We start from the raw sequence: 11,931 nt of genomic DNA, 5'->3' as shown, positions 1-11,931 counted from the left end.
CATCTGCCATTGACACTGCATTGTGGCAGCCTGTGCCAAGTGAAATAGGGAAGAACAAATCTGACTCCATATTAGATACGTTCCTTTGTCTCTAACCCTGTGTTCTGTTTCCTATGCTTAGTCACTCTGGTTCTGCACTTTTGTAAAAGAATGTTGCATATAGCTTGAAATATACAGGACAGCCCATTCTCAAGGCTCTGACCTTTAAGGATATAACACTTTCTCATTCATATACAGATAAAAAGTTGCAGAGTAGAGAATAACATTTGTCTTATTGGAGGTTTACAGGAACATCTTGACCTGACCTAGGTGGACCGCTGGGAGAACAAAGGATTCTGACTCCAAGAAGTTTGCAAGAAGTAACCATACCCCCTCCCTTTCAGTGTAAAAGGAGCCTGAATTCTAACTTGGGGAAGATGGTTCTCCAGGACATTAGTTCCCCCATTTTCTTGGTCTGCTGGCTTTCCAAATAAAGTCGTTATCCTTTGCCCTAGCACCTTGTCTTCTGATTTATTGGCCTGCCATGGGGTGGGCAGAATGAGTTTGGACTCAATAACACAAGTACTAAAAATATAATGCAGAGCAGAAAAGAGAGGACACAATCTCTGCCGTTGGGGAGTTCTGTCTAGCGATGAGATGGACATTAGTGAAAACACTCAAATAAAATGCAGAGTTACAACTGTAACTGGTACCAAAGGAAGTACAAGGAGCTGGGAGAGCATAAAATGGGGTAATTGACCTAGTCCAGGAGATGGGGAGGGCTTCCCTGAGGAGAGGGGACGGGCTGAGATGGGAGGGAAAAAGCAGTCTAGGTCAAGGGTTGGGGGGGGAGAACCCTGTGTAAGCAGAGAAAGGAGCAGGCACAAAGCCCCGTGGCCAGGAGGAAGGGGTCTGTTCCCCCAGGGGCTGGACTCCCTAGGTCTCATTAGGGATTTTGGTCTTTATGATAAAGGGAGCTATTGCTATTAGCATAAAGGTAACTCTTAAAATGAAACCTTGCCAGTTGCAACAACGTGGACAGACTTCAAGGGTATTGTGCGAGACAGAGAAAGACAAATACCATATGATCTCACTTACACGTGGAACCAAAAACCCCCCAAAAACCCAAATAAAAACCGAGCCCATAGACACAGAGAAAGGTTGCAGGTTACCAGAGGTGGGGGTGGGGGTGGGGGAGGAAGCAGGTGAAATGGGAGGAGTCAAAGGGTGCAAACTTCTGGTTATAAAATAAGTAAGTCTTGGGACTGTAACACACAGCATGGTGCCTATAGTTAATGATACCACATTGCATACTGGAAAATTGCTAAGAATGGAGATCTTGAAAATTCTCATCACGAGAAAAAAAGGATCTTTTTGTAACTATGTACTGTGACTGATGTTGACCAGACTTACTGTAGTGATCATTCCACAATGTTACAAATATTGAATCATTATGTTGTACATCTGAGACTAATGTAATGTTATATGTCAATTTAGAAAAAGGAGGCTCGTATGTGTGTGTGTGTGTGTGTGTGTGTGTGTGTAAAGGGTGATCGGGTTCATGTTCTGAATAGTTGACTATGGCTATATTACCCACTGTGGAAGGAGGGAAGCTCCACTGGGTACAGGAAGACAAGGGAAGGAAGCTTTTACAACAGTCCCGGTGAGAATCGATCGCCACTTGGCTCAGAGACATGTATGGGTGGAGAGAAGCAGACTATTTTAAGAGCTGTTTAGGCAACATACTCAACCAGACTTGCTTCCATGGGAAGGAAGGAAGGGGTCCAAAAGCACTTATAGATTTCTGGCATGTACAGGAGGCTGAACTGAGAATGAAAACCCAGAAGAAGATCGAGTTTAGGGTGAAAGTACAGAGTCGTTTTGAAATCATAGAGACATCAAGGTGCAGTGAGTGGACAGGTGTGAGCTCAGAGGAAGGGCTGGAGTGGTGAACCATATGTTCATGGCGACTGAAGCCCATGGCTGGATGTATGGTTTTATTTAAATCTAATTCTGATCCTATTTCCTGACTTCAGTGGATACTGAAAACCCATCTTTGACAAATGAACTTATATACAAAATAGAAGTAGACTAACAGACACAGAAAACGAACTTAGGGTTACCAAAGGGGAAGGGAGTTAGGGATAAATTAGGAATTTGGATGTGAAGATACATACTACTGTATATAAAATAGATAAACAACAAGGACCTACTGTATAGCACAGGGAAATATATTCAATACCTTTTTAAATAATCTACAATGGAAAAGAATCTGAAATATATATACGTGTGTGTGTGTGTGTGTGTGTATCTAAATCACTTTGTAGTACTCCTGAAACATTATAAATCAATTGTACTTCAACAAAAAACTCATCTTTGTTTATCTTTGTTTGTCTTGCCTCTCTTCATTTTCCTTTCTTCTTTCTTTCTTCCTTTCTTCCTTCCTTTCTTTTTGTGAGAGCTTATCTCCAGAAATTTCATTCAGACTTGCAGAAGGCTTCCAGTGACTCTAACTAGTCTTGTCATTGCATGGTCTTTAAAGAGAAAAAAGGGGGATAAATCAAAGAAAAGGGGGGAAAAGGGGAAGGAGGAGAGAGAAACCAGGGGAGGACCAAGGAGAAGGTCCTCCTCTCTCAGGGAAGGGGCAGTATCTCCTTTGATCCATCAGCCCGGGCTGCTAACCCTTTAGCTCTGGTCACACATGGAGTTGCTTCTCTATCTTGCAACTCCCTTCCAGGCTACAGAAGGCAACCTGATAGTCCTAGGAAAGTTCTGCTCCCTGATCGGTCAATAGGTACTTTGAGTGCCTGGGATGACTTGGCCCATGTTGGGATCAGGATGTGCCTGGTGGGGCAGGTCCCAGGCTGAATCAGACAAGCAAGTCTCTGGATAAACAAAGTGACACCAAGGACCAACCTGATGGCTTGGAAAGCCAGAGGGGCTATCCCTGGAGCAGGCTGGATTGGGTAAGATGACAGACTCACAGGAGAAATGGCCCACAGGGTGGGATTGTGGGCAGGGAGGAGATGGCCACCAGGAGGAGAAGGCAGGCCCCAGGTGGTAGGGTCGTTGGCTGGGACCAGGACTCACTGGAGACCCCAGGTCTCTGAGGAGACTGTCAGGTGTGGCCATTTAGCATAGACTTCCTCATCTTAGACGGGCAGGGTGGATTCTGGGCCTGGGGAAGGGGTGGAGCCTGGCTCCTTGGGGCCAGTGGTGGCATCTTCTTTAGTTCTTGATGAAAGAGAAATACATCAAATGTTAACCCTGGTATCTTTGAAACTGTGTAGTGTTTTTTGTTTTGTTTGGTTTCTGTTTTTTTCTTTTATTTTTTAACAAGTTTGTCATTCAGCAGAACTAGAAGGAAGCCTGAAAATCAGAAGCCCATATAATAGGAAAGATTAGGTGGTGGCTGGTAACTTCATTACGTTCCAGTGTTTATTACAAGTTCGTGCATGATCAGCCTCTTTTACTAGCTGCATTCCTCCTGTGGGAAGTTTTGAAGAATTGGCTGCCAGGGACATTCCCTAGTCTAAAATATTTAGGTTTAAAAGCAGTAAAAGCATCGAGATAATTATAGCCTTTAGCAGCAGGATGGAGGTACCCAGAGTGATCTGAAATGATGGAAACTACTTTTCAGATAGGACATCGTTTCTGAAACCCCACCTTGGATGAGGGACAACCGAGAGCTGAGGTGCCGAGAGCTCTCTCACCCCACTTCCAGCTGCGGGGCAGGGGTGGTGGTGACAGTGAATCTACGCCTGTGTGGTGGCAACCTCTTCTCACCACCCTACTTTCACAGATAAAGAACTCCTGTCTCTGAGAAGCCCGGGGATCCTGGGCCTGTGACGAACTGTCTGCTGGAAACAAGACTGAACCCAGATCTTCCCATCTAGAGCACCGGGCCCTTCTATTCTATCTGTCTCTCTCTTTTTTACCTGTATATATATTTTTATTGACGTGTAGTCAGTTTACAATGTTGTGTCAATTTCTGCTGTACAGCACTGTGCTTCAGTCATACGTGAACATACATATATTCATTTTCACGTTCCTTTTCGCCGTAAGTTACTACAAGATATTGAACACAGTTCGCTGTGCTATACACTATGAACTTGTTGTTTATTTTACATATTCTATCTCTTTTTATTCTTTTTGTTTATTAATTTTTTTATCCCTGATCTTTTTGTTTTAAAAGGATTTGAGAAGTCTCAGAGGTAAACTGTGCTATCTTAATAGAAATAGAGCTTATTTTTGTCCCTCCAAATGAGGAAAAAGAAGAACAGGGTTCCTGTGGGCAGCCACCCATCAGCATCGCCCTCGTCTGTCTACGCCTCGCGTATTTGCTCTCCTTTCCCGGTGGCTTCCTGTTCCCCGCCCTCCGCGCCCCGCCCCTTGCCCCGCCCCCTGCGCTCCCACCACTCAGACCCGCGATGCATCTGTCAGCGCCGCACACATGCGGTGCTTTCACCACATCCCTCACCCAAGCTGATTAGATGGGACTTTAGGGGGAGAGTCTTTACTGACGCAAGGGCAGCATCTGAGATTATCTTCAGCTCCTTTTGGTTAGAGGCACCAAAACTCACCCGTATCTCATTTTCGCTGTGGGGAGGAGAGCTGAGGGCATTCCGAGGACGCAGCGCTGTACCAGGCGAGGGTGTGTCCGTGAGGCCAAAGCCCTGGCCAAGCGCCATCCGGCTCTTCCTTCCATCCTTTCTGGGTCGCTGCATTTTTCATTTCTCTCCCTTCGTGTTTCTTTTTCTCCTCTTCCCCTTTTTCTCTCCTAAATCACAAGTTTAATTTTCATAGCCACGTAAGTTACATCATCTAAAATGAAATCTGCATACATTTTAACATTCTACACTTCAGTCCAATCCAAGTCAGAACACAGGTTGAAGGGAAGTAAGTCCTGTCCCTTCCAAGACGCCGCATGTCTTTTCAATTAAGGATTGGCGTTTCCTTCTATTTGTGGGTTTTTTTTTTTCTTTCTTTCTTTCTTTCTTTCTTTCTTTCTTTCTTTCTTTCTTTCTTTCTTTCTTTCTTTCTTTCTTTCTTTCTTTCTTTCTTTCTTTCTTTCTTTCTTTCTTTCTTTCTTTCTTTCTTTCTTTCTTTCTTTCTTTCTTTCTTTCCTTCTTTCCTTCTTTTTTTTGGTCGGGGGAGGTAATTAGGTTTATTTATTTATCTAATGGAGAGACTGGGGATTGAACCCAGGACCTCCTACATGCTAAGCACGTGCTCCACCACTGAGCTATACCCTCCCCTCTCCCCTCAGCTTTTCCTCCTTAAAATACTTGACAAGTATCTTCCACAACATTCTGACCAGGTAAGTGTTGCCGTCTTGGCTTTGCGGATGGGGAAAAGCAAGCCATAGCTTGTTGGAGGCAACATGGAACAGACTATCCATTGAGAATAAAACACAGAAACCCTTGGATTCTCCCGGCATAACTCAGACAGCAGAGGAGGGTGTGTGGGAGCAGGCACCACTGCGATCCCGGCCCCAGTGCAGCCAGTCCAAGCCGCATCTCTTGCTCCCGGAAGCAGCTCCTTCTTGTGGTTAACAGGTGAGCAATGGCAGCTCCGCACTCCCATGTGTTTAGAAGATTCTGGGCTTGATGAGGCTAAATAGGTTTCCTTTCTACGGGACTCTCAGCCTTAACAGGCAGGTACCTCCTGAGCTGGCCTGAGGAGTTGCACAGAAGGCTACATCTCTCTGCAGGGCGCCTCCCACCCACCCACCATTCTATTAGCATCTCCAGAATGTTTTGTGGCACATAGCTTAGAGGAATGTTTATTGACGTATCTCTTTTCAAAAATCAGTGTTATCATCACCAGTAGAAAAAATAGGTGTTTAAAAACTCTTAGCCTTGGGGAAGAGGGACTAAGTTTTGATGTAGCCATGCCCAGCGAGCTCTCCTTGATTCATCAGGTAAGGAAGAATGGGTGGGGCACACTCGCCTCCATCCTGAGACTGCTCTGTTCTTTCCGGATCCTGATCCGTGGATAAAAAGGAGGGAACCAAGGACAGTGGGCCAGGTAAGGAGAAGCCGCTGCTTGGACACTGGGCTTGAGGACACCCGAGCATGTCTACTTCTTGGGCGTTGCCCATGGAGCTTGGGAAGAAACAAGCCCCAGGGCCCCCTTGGCTCTTCTACATCATTGGGTGAATAGACCATCACTGTTTGCAATGTTAACTCAAGAAGCCCCTGACCAACAGTGCATTAGCCAAAGTGATGGTGGTTAGGAGGCGGACATCCAAGTTCTAGGGCACAGAGGACAGCTGTGGTCTGTCGGCAGGCATCCATGGAGACCAACTGGCCTATTTGTAAAGGGAGCTCCGGCTCAGACCTCCGCGGGACCAGCCAACTGCTCTTGCTGCCGTGCACTTTTCTCGCAGATGCCTGTCTCCTAGCAAGTGCTTCCATGCTGGAAATGGGAAAACCCTGTCGTGCCATGGCATTAAATTCAAGCACTTCTCCAACTGGGGTGCACATGCCCCGAGGAGGGGGTGTGTACAAAGTCATAGGACAAACAGGTAAGAATTTTACCTGTAGATTTTAAAAAAAGGTATTTTTATATGAAACCAAACGTATTATGAGCTAACATGAAAAAGTCATGAGTTTTCAAGATGCAATACGGGGCCTCAAAGACGGGAACAGGGTAAGGGGTTAGCTCTCATCTACCTTTAGGGCCTCTTACATTTAAAAAACTTGGTATTTTTCTATCTAGTCCAATAAGCATTTTATAACTGAAGAAACTGAGGCTCAGAAAGATTAAATATCTTGTCCTGATCTCCCAGCTGGGAAGACAATGTTAGTTGCCTACCAAATATCCAGTATTCAGCCCCATGTCTCTACCTGCCCTGCCACTCTCCCTTGTTTTGTTTTTTTTAACTACATAACACGAGTTATATTCAGGGCAGCAGCGTGTCCAGCTGAAAATACTTGCCCTCTCAGAACTCCTTATGGTTAGGAATAGCCGCCCAATACGGTTCTGTCCAATGGCCTAACCTGTGGCCCCTCACTCCCTGGGGGGCTTGTTGGGGATTTTACGCCTAGAGAAACACTGAGAAGCACTGCTCTCTCCCTCTTGGGCCCCTTTTTGTTTACTGAGAGCTGTGAGTATTTTTAACCCTGTGAATATGGCCAGCTCTTCTGACAGTGACTATCTCACCCATTTTCAGTTCCTATCCCTGTAGGATGAGTCTTCATGGGTAGTTTCCAGATTTAGACTCTGATGGACCAAATAAAAATGCTTTCTTTCTTTCTTTCTTTTTATAAAGGATTTTTTTTTGAGAGTTTCTGGAACTATTTGTTTTTCTGACTTGGATGTCTCCTTTTTCTTTTTTATTCTTCCTTCATATTTCTGTCCAAAACATGGGTGTGAGGTCTGGAGATGCAGCAGCCATTTTGTGATAAGAGGTAATAGCTTAAGGACGAATGCCAACATGCTGGGATGGTGAAACAGGAAGACAGAATGATCCTTGGTCTACAACTGCGTTGAAGCAGCTGCTCCAACACTGGACTGCCCAGATTCAGACTCTGTGACATGTGAGAACCATTAACACTTGTTTATGAAGTCCCTTTAATTAGATTTCCATTAGAGGCCAGTGAATTCCTGCCTGATATGCTCAGGCAGCTTGTTTGGGCTAGCAAAGGTTTGGGGTCTTATAAAAAATGTATAGCTCTGTAAATATACTTACAGAGGATTTTGTTTATAGAAACTTATAGATTATAAAACAGTCAAAAGATTAATAGTAGTGATGACAAGATTTCTAATTAATATTCTTTCATTTGTACATGGTATACAAGATTATAATTCAATATGATTTCAAATAAAACTATTAACTATTGTATGGACTGTAACATTTTTGACATGCTTTATGATGTGTTGAGTGGCTTCCTTCGTCGCATGCACTCTATCATCTAGACGAAGCCACAAGGAATTCCTGAGGGCATGAGAGGGTGGGCACCCAATCTGAGATCCCTAAGGTAGGGAAGAAGGAAGCTGGGATGGAGAGAGATCGCTCACCCCCTCCAGACAGGAAGGGAAGGTGGACAGCCTTTGGCTTGGAGCAAAAGAGTTGTAACTATCAATGGTGAGGGACCGGACTCTTCCCTCTGGGGAGGCCAAGGGAGACTGTGGTGAAAGGGGGCCATCCCCGAGAGACCAAAAGAAGAGAGCTTCCCCCTTGCTCTTTCTACAGGACTCTGCAATAGCATCGTACCCTACTGCATCATGGGAGGCCACGGCAAAAGAAATGGTGGAGTGATGCAGTCAAGGCAGGGAGAGCTGGGGGGAGCATGTTGATTTGTGGTTGGAAGGAGGCTGAGAGTGAGAGCTGGGGCTGGTGGGGAGCCTGCAGAAAAGCTGCAGTGGTGAGGGAGGAGGTGACCCCTTAGTGGAGGTTGTAGGGTGATGGCCGAAGCCAGGCCTGGCAGGGGCATATGGCTGGCGTTAGAGGTGGCAGAAATAAGGCTAGGTTGGTAAGAGGGACCCACTGGGTGCAATCTGTGTGAGGGACCGAGCACAGCCTCTCCGCAGCAGACCTGAGCAGCACGTGCCTGTGGGATGTGTCTGGATGGGGCCCAGGAATGTTCCTGAAGAGGCCTGCAGGGCCCAGAGAACACACACACACCATCCCTGTGGGCCCGAGGCCTGTCCTCACCACCCTGCAGATGTGTCTGCTTCCCCAGCAGACTCCCAGATGAGCTGGGGAGAGGATGGGTGGGGGAACTCCAAGGATGGGGCATTTATCTCAAAGAACCCAGTTGCTCTAAGAAAGACAGCTTGAAACTAACCAATCTGAGCCTCCTTTATCTGGTGAATTTCAGTCCCTTGCCTCTAGCCCTGACCTTCACAGCCCCAACCTTGAACGGGCATGGGGGCGTCAGAAAATGGTGGAAGCAGTTCTGGGAAAATCAGCATGCCGTTGTTTTTTCTGCATACCTGAGGTTGGTGTGGAAAATTTTCAGCCCAGCACACAATCTTCCTTCATTGAGGGCTCTGGCACGGAATAAAGTGGAAAGATAAGAAGGAAAGCAGGAAAACGCAATTCCTTTCCCCAGCCCGCAGCCAAAAGGGAGATCTGGTGGGCTCGGGAGCAGGTGTCCCAGAGGCAGGCATGGTGGACAGCAGGTTTGATCCTCTGGCCCGGCAAACAGAAGACAGGGCTGTCCTCGCGAAGGGCCAGAGGGGCAAGGTCAGGGCTGTCCTGTGCCCTGGTTGGCTTTGAAAGGCTTATTCCCTCTTTGGAAGTCAGAGGCACCCAAGCCCAAGGCGGGAGAAAGGAAAGCTGGGTTCTCACGGCTGCTGGGCCCTCTTGGCTGCACCGCATCTTTGCGCAGCCGTGAGGCCAGTGCCTCTGCTGTCCCAGCCCCAGCCCTGCATCGCCATGGTAACAATCTTGACCTCCTGGCATTGGCAGTGCCTTTTCTCGAAAGGGCCTCTGCGCTTTACTTACCCATCCCATCCCTTGTCATGGCCTCCTTACTGTGCTCAGGGCTACCTGGGTTCCACTCTGACTAACACCTGAGTCAGAGCTCCCTCAACCCTCCAGGTGAAAACAAAACAGAAATAAAACCCAAAGGCCAGGCTCCAATCTAGCTCAGTGTTTGCTGGCCTGTGACGGGGAGAAGGAGGTGGTGCTCTGGGCTCCGGCCCAGAGTGTGTCCTTGAGTTGCCACTGAAACTTGCTCCAGGTCACAGCAGATGTGGGCCGGCCCACGGCTCCAAAACTGGGATTGCTGCCCAGGGTGGCTCAGTGGTTAGGGTGACGCTGTTGACATTTAAGGGGAGACTCAAATGCAGAGCAGAAATCCAGGGGGCCAGGAGGCACATGAATAAATGCTGGAGAGGCTGTGGACAAAGGGGGCCCTCCTACACTGCTGGGCGGGAATGTAAACTGGTACAGCCACTGTGGGGAACAGTATGGAGGTTCCTCAAAAAACTGAAAATAGACTTACCATATGGTCCAGCAGTCCCACTTCTGGGCAAATATTTGGATAAAACTTAACCTGAAAAGATACAAGCACCCAATGTTCATAGCAGCCCTATTTATAACAGCCAAGACATGAAAGCAACCTAAATGTCCATTGACAGGTGAATGGGTAAAGAAGATGGGGTATATGTAAATACAGTGAAATATTACTCATCCATAAAAAAGAATGAAATAATGCCATTGGCAGCAACATGAGGGACCTAGAAATGATCTTATTAAGTGAAGTTAAGTAAGACAAAGACAAATGCTATATATCACTTATATGTGGAATCTAAAAAAAATGAACTTATTTACAAACCAGAAATAGATTCACAGTCATAGAAAACAAACTATGGTTACAAAGAGGAAAGTGTGAGGTGGGAGGGATAAACTGGGAGTTAGGGATTTGCAGATACTAACTACTATGTATAAAACAGATAACAAGGACCTACTGTATAAGACAGGGAACTGTATTAAATATTGTGAAATAACCTATAATGGAAAAGAATCTGAAAAGGAATACATATAGATAAGTGTATGTATGATTGAAACACTTTGCTGTATACCTTAACTAACACAACATTGTAAATCAACTATACCTCAATTAAAAAAAAAAAGAGAGAGAGAGACAGAAGACTTAAATGCACTGTGAATCTTCTCAAAGAGAAAAGGGGACTTTGAGATCCTATGACCCCACGCTTCACCTGCAGACAAGAACCTAAGGTCCGCTTAGGTTACATGACCAGTCGACAGACCAGAGACGACAGGACCAGACCTGGCAGGCTTCTCCGCCTGTCCCTGCTCCACCACGGTTGCAATGCTTGCATGTCTTTGGAGCTAATCTTTGGCTGGAGTTTGGTTTCAACCCCGGGCAGGAGGGTGACCCGTGCCTGACCCGTTCTCTTTAGCGCTGGCTTCTTTTTCAGCAACGCCAGAAGAATGTCTCTGGGAAGCAATTCTTGGAAGAAACAGAAAATGCCAGCACCGCTGATTGGGCCACCCTGACAGTGGTACCTAAATGCTACGCATGCATTATTAATTTTACGCCCTCAGTGGTAGACTGTGCACTCCCATGAGGCGCCAGAGTCACTGCTTCAAAAGGCGTGCTGAGAACCGGGCTCGCCAGGGCGAGGAGCCGGCCCCCGTCCACTCGCCCCCTTGCTGCCCGGCCGGGATCGTGCGCCTGCGCGTTGCCGTGGCGCCCCTCCTCCAGGGGAAGATGGGCAGGTGGGATGCGCAGCGGGACAGGCTGCTCCCGGTATCCCCCCTGCGCGGTCGGAGGCCACTAGGTGTCCGCACGGGATTAATGCCCCACCAGGACTTTGGGCTGCGGGTGGGAGCGGTTAGCTGCAGGTTGTCCCAGCGTTTCTTTGTCTTGTCACATAGGTGTTCACTCATTACTGAAAAAAGAAATGCCCCCGGAGATAATGACCCAGTGCTAAAGTAAAGGACATCGGAAAATGCTGCTCCTTTATTCATTTTCTTTGTGACTGAATCGCTGTAGGTACGTGGGCCTGTCTTGCTCTAAACTGCTTTACAGAATGGAGACTTGTGGCTGATACTGCCGATCTATACTCTAGGAAGATATTTGGAGGGGATCCTGCTAGGACAATTCTTGGAGTGTCTTTATATATTTATGGGATGCCTAACTCCAGCCCAAGAATCTCTGCCGTCATGGGGCTGATGCTCCAACAAGGTGGTGACCCAAGAACAGATAAACCTGCAAGACAGGCAGGGGCCAGAGAGAGGCACAAGGCTCTCCTTGAGAGGAGCAGGGCTGACCACGCATGTGTTGCAAGGAATTGGGGGTGCCCCACAGAGAAGCCCTTGCAGCGTGGATCAGATTTTGACAAACAGGGGTAGTGGAAGAGGGCACTGCGGAAAGAAGGAAGCAGAGAGTGCATTAGGATTCTCCAGAGAAACAGAACCAAAGGATGTGTGCAAATATATGACACGGGTTGGGGGGAGGGGACTGATTG

General features: G+C 47.0%; 1 long non-coding RNA gene across 1 annotated transcript; it reads left to right on the top strand.

The window, feature by feature from the left end:
* The first annotated feature begins 5,423 nt into the window (after nt 1-5,423).
* Nucleotides 5,424-6,497, top strand: LOC140699719 (uncharacterized). Its single transcript, XR_012077965.1, has 3 exons — nt 5,424-5,537; nt 5,903-6,009; nt 6,271-6,497. It is a non-coding gene; the product is annotated as an uncharacterized lncRNA (long non-coding RNA).
* The last annotated feature ends 5,434 nt before the right edge of the window (nt 6,498-11,931 follow it).

Source organism: Vicugna pacos, chromosome 11, assembly GCF_048564905.1.
Source record: "Vicugna pacos chromosome 11, VicPac4, whole genome shotgun sequence".
NCBI lineage: Eukaryota > Metazoa > Chordata > Mammalia > Artiodactyla > Camelidae > Vicugna > Vicugna pacos.
The sequence above is the reverse complement of the archived record's forward strand: the minus strand, read 5'-3'. Positions and strand labels throughout refer to the sequence as shown.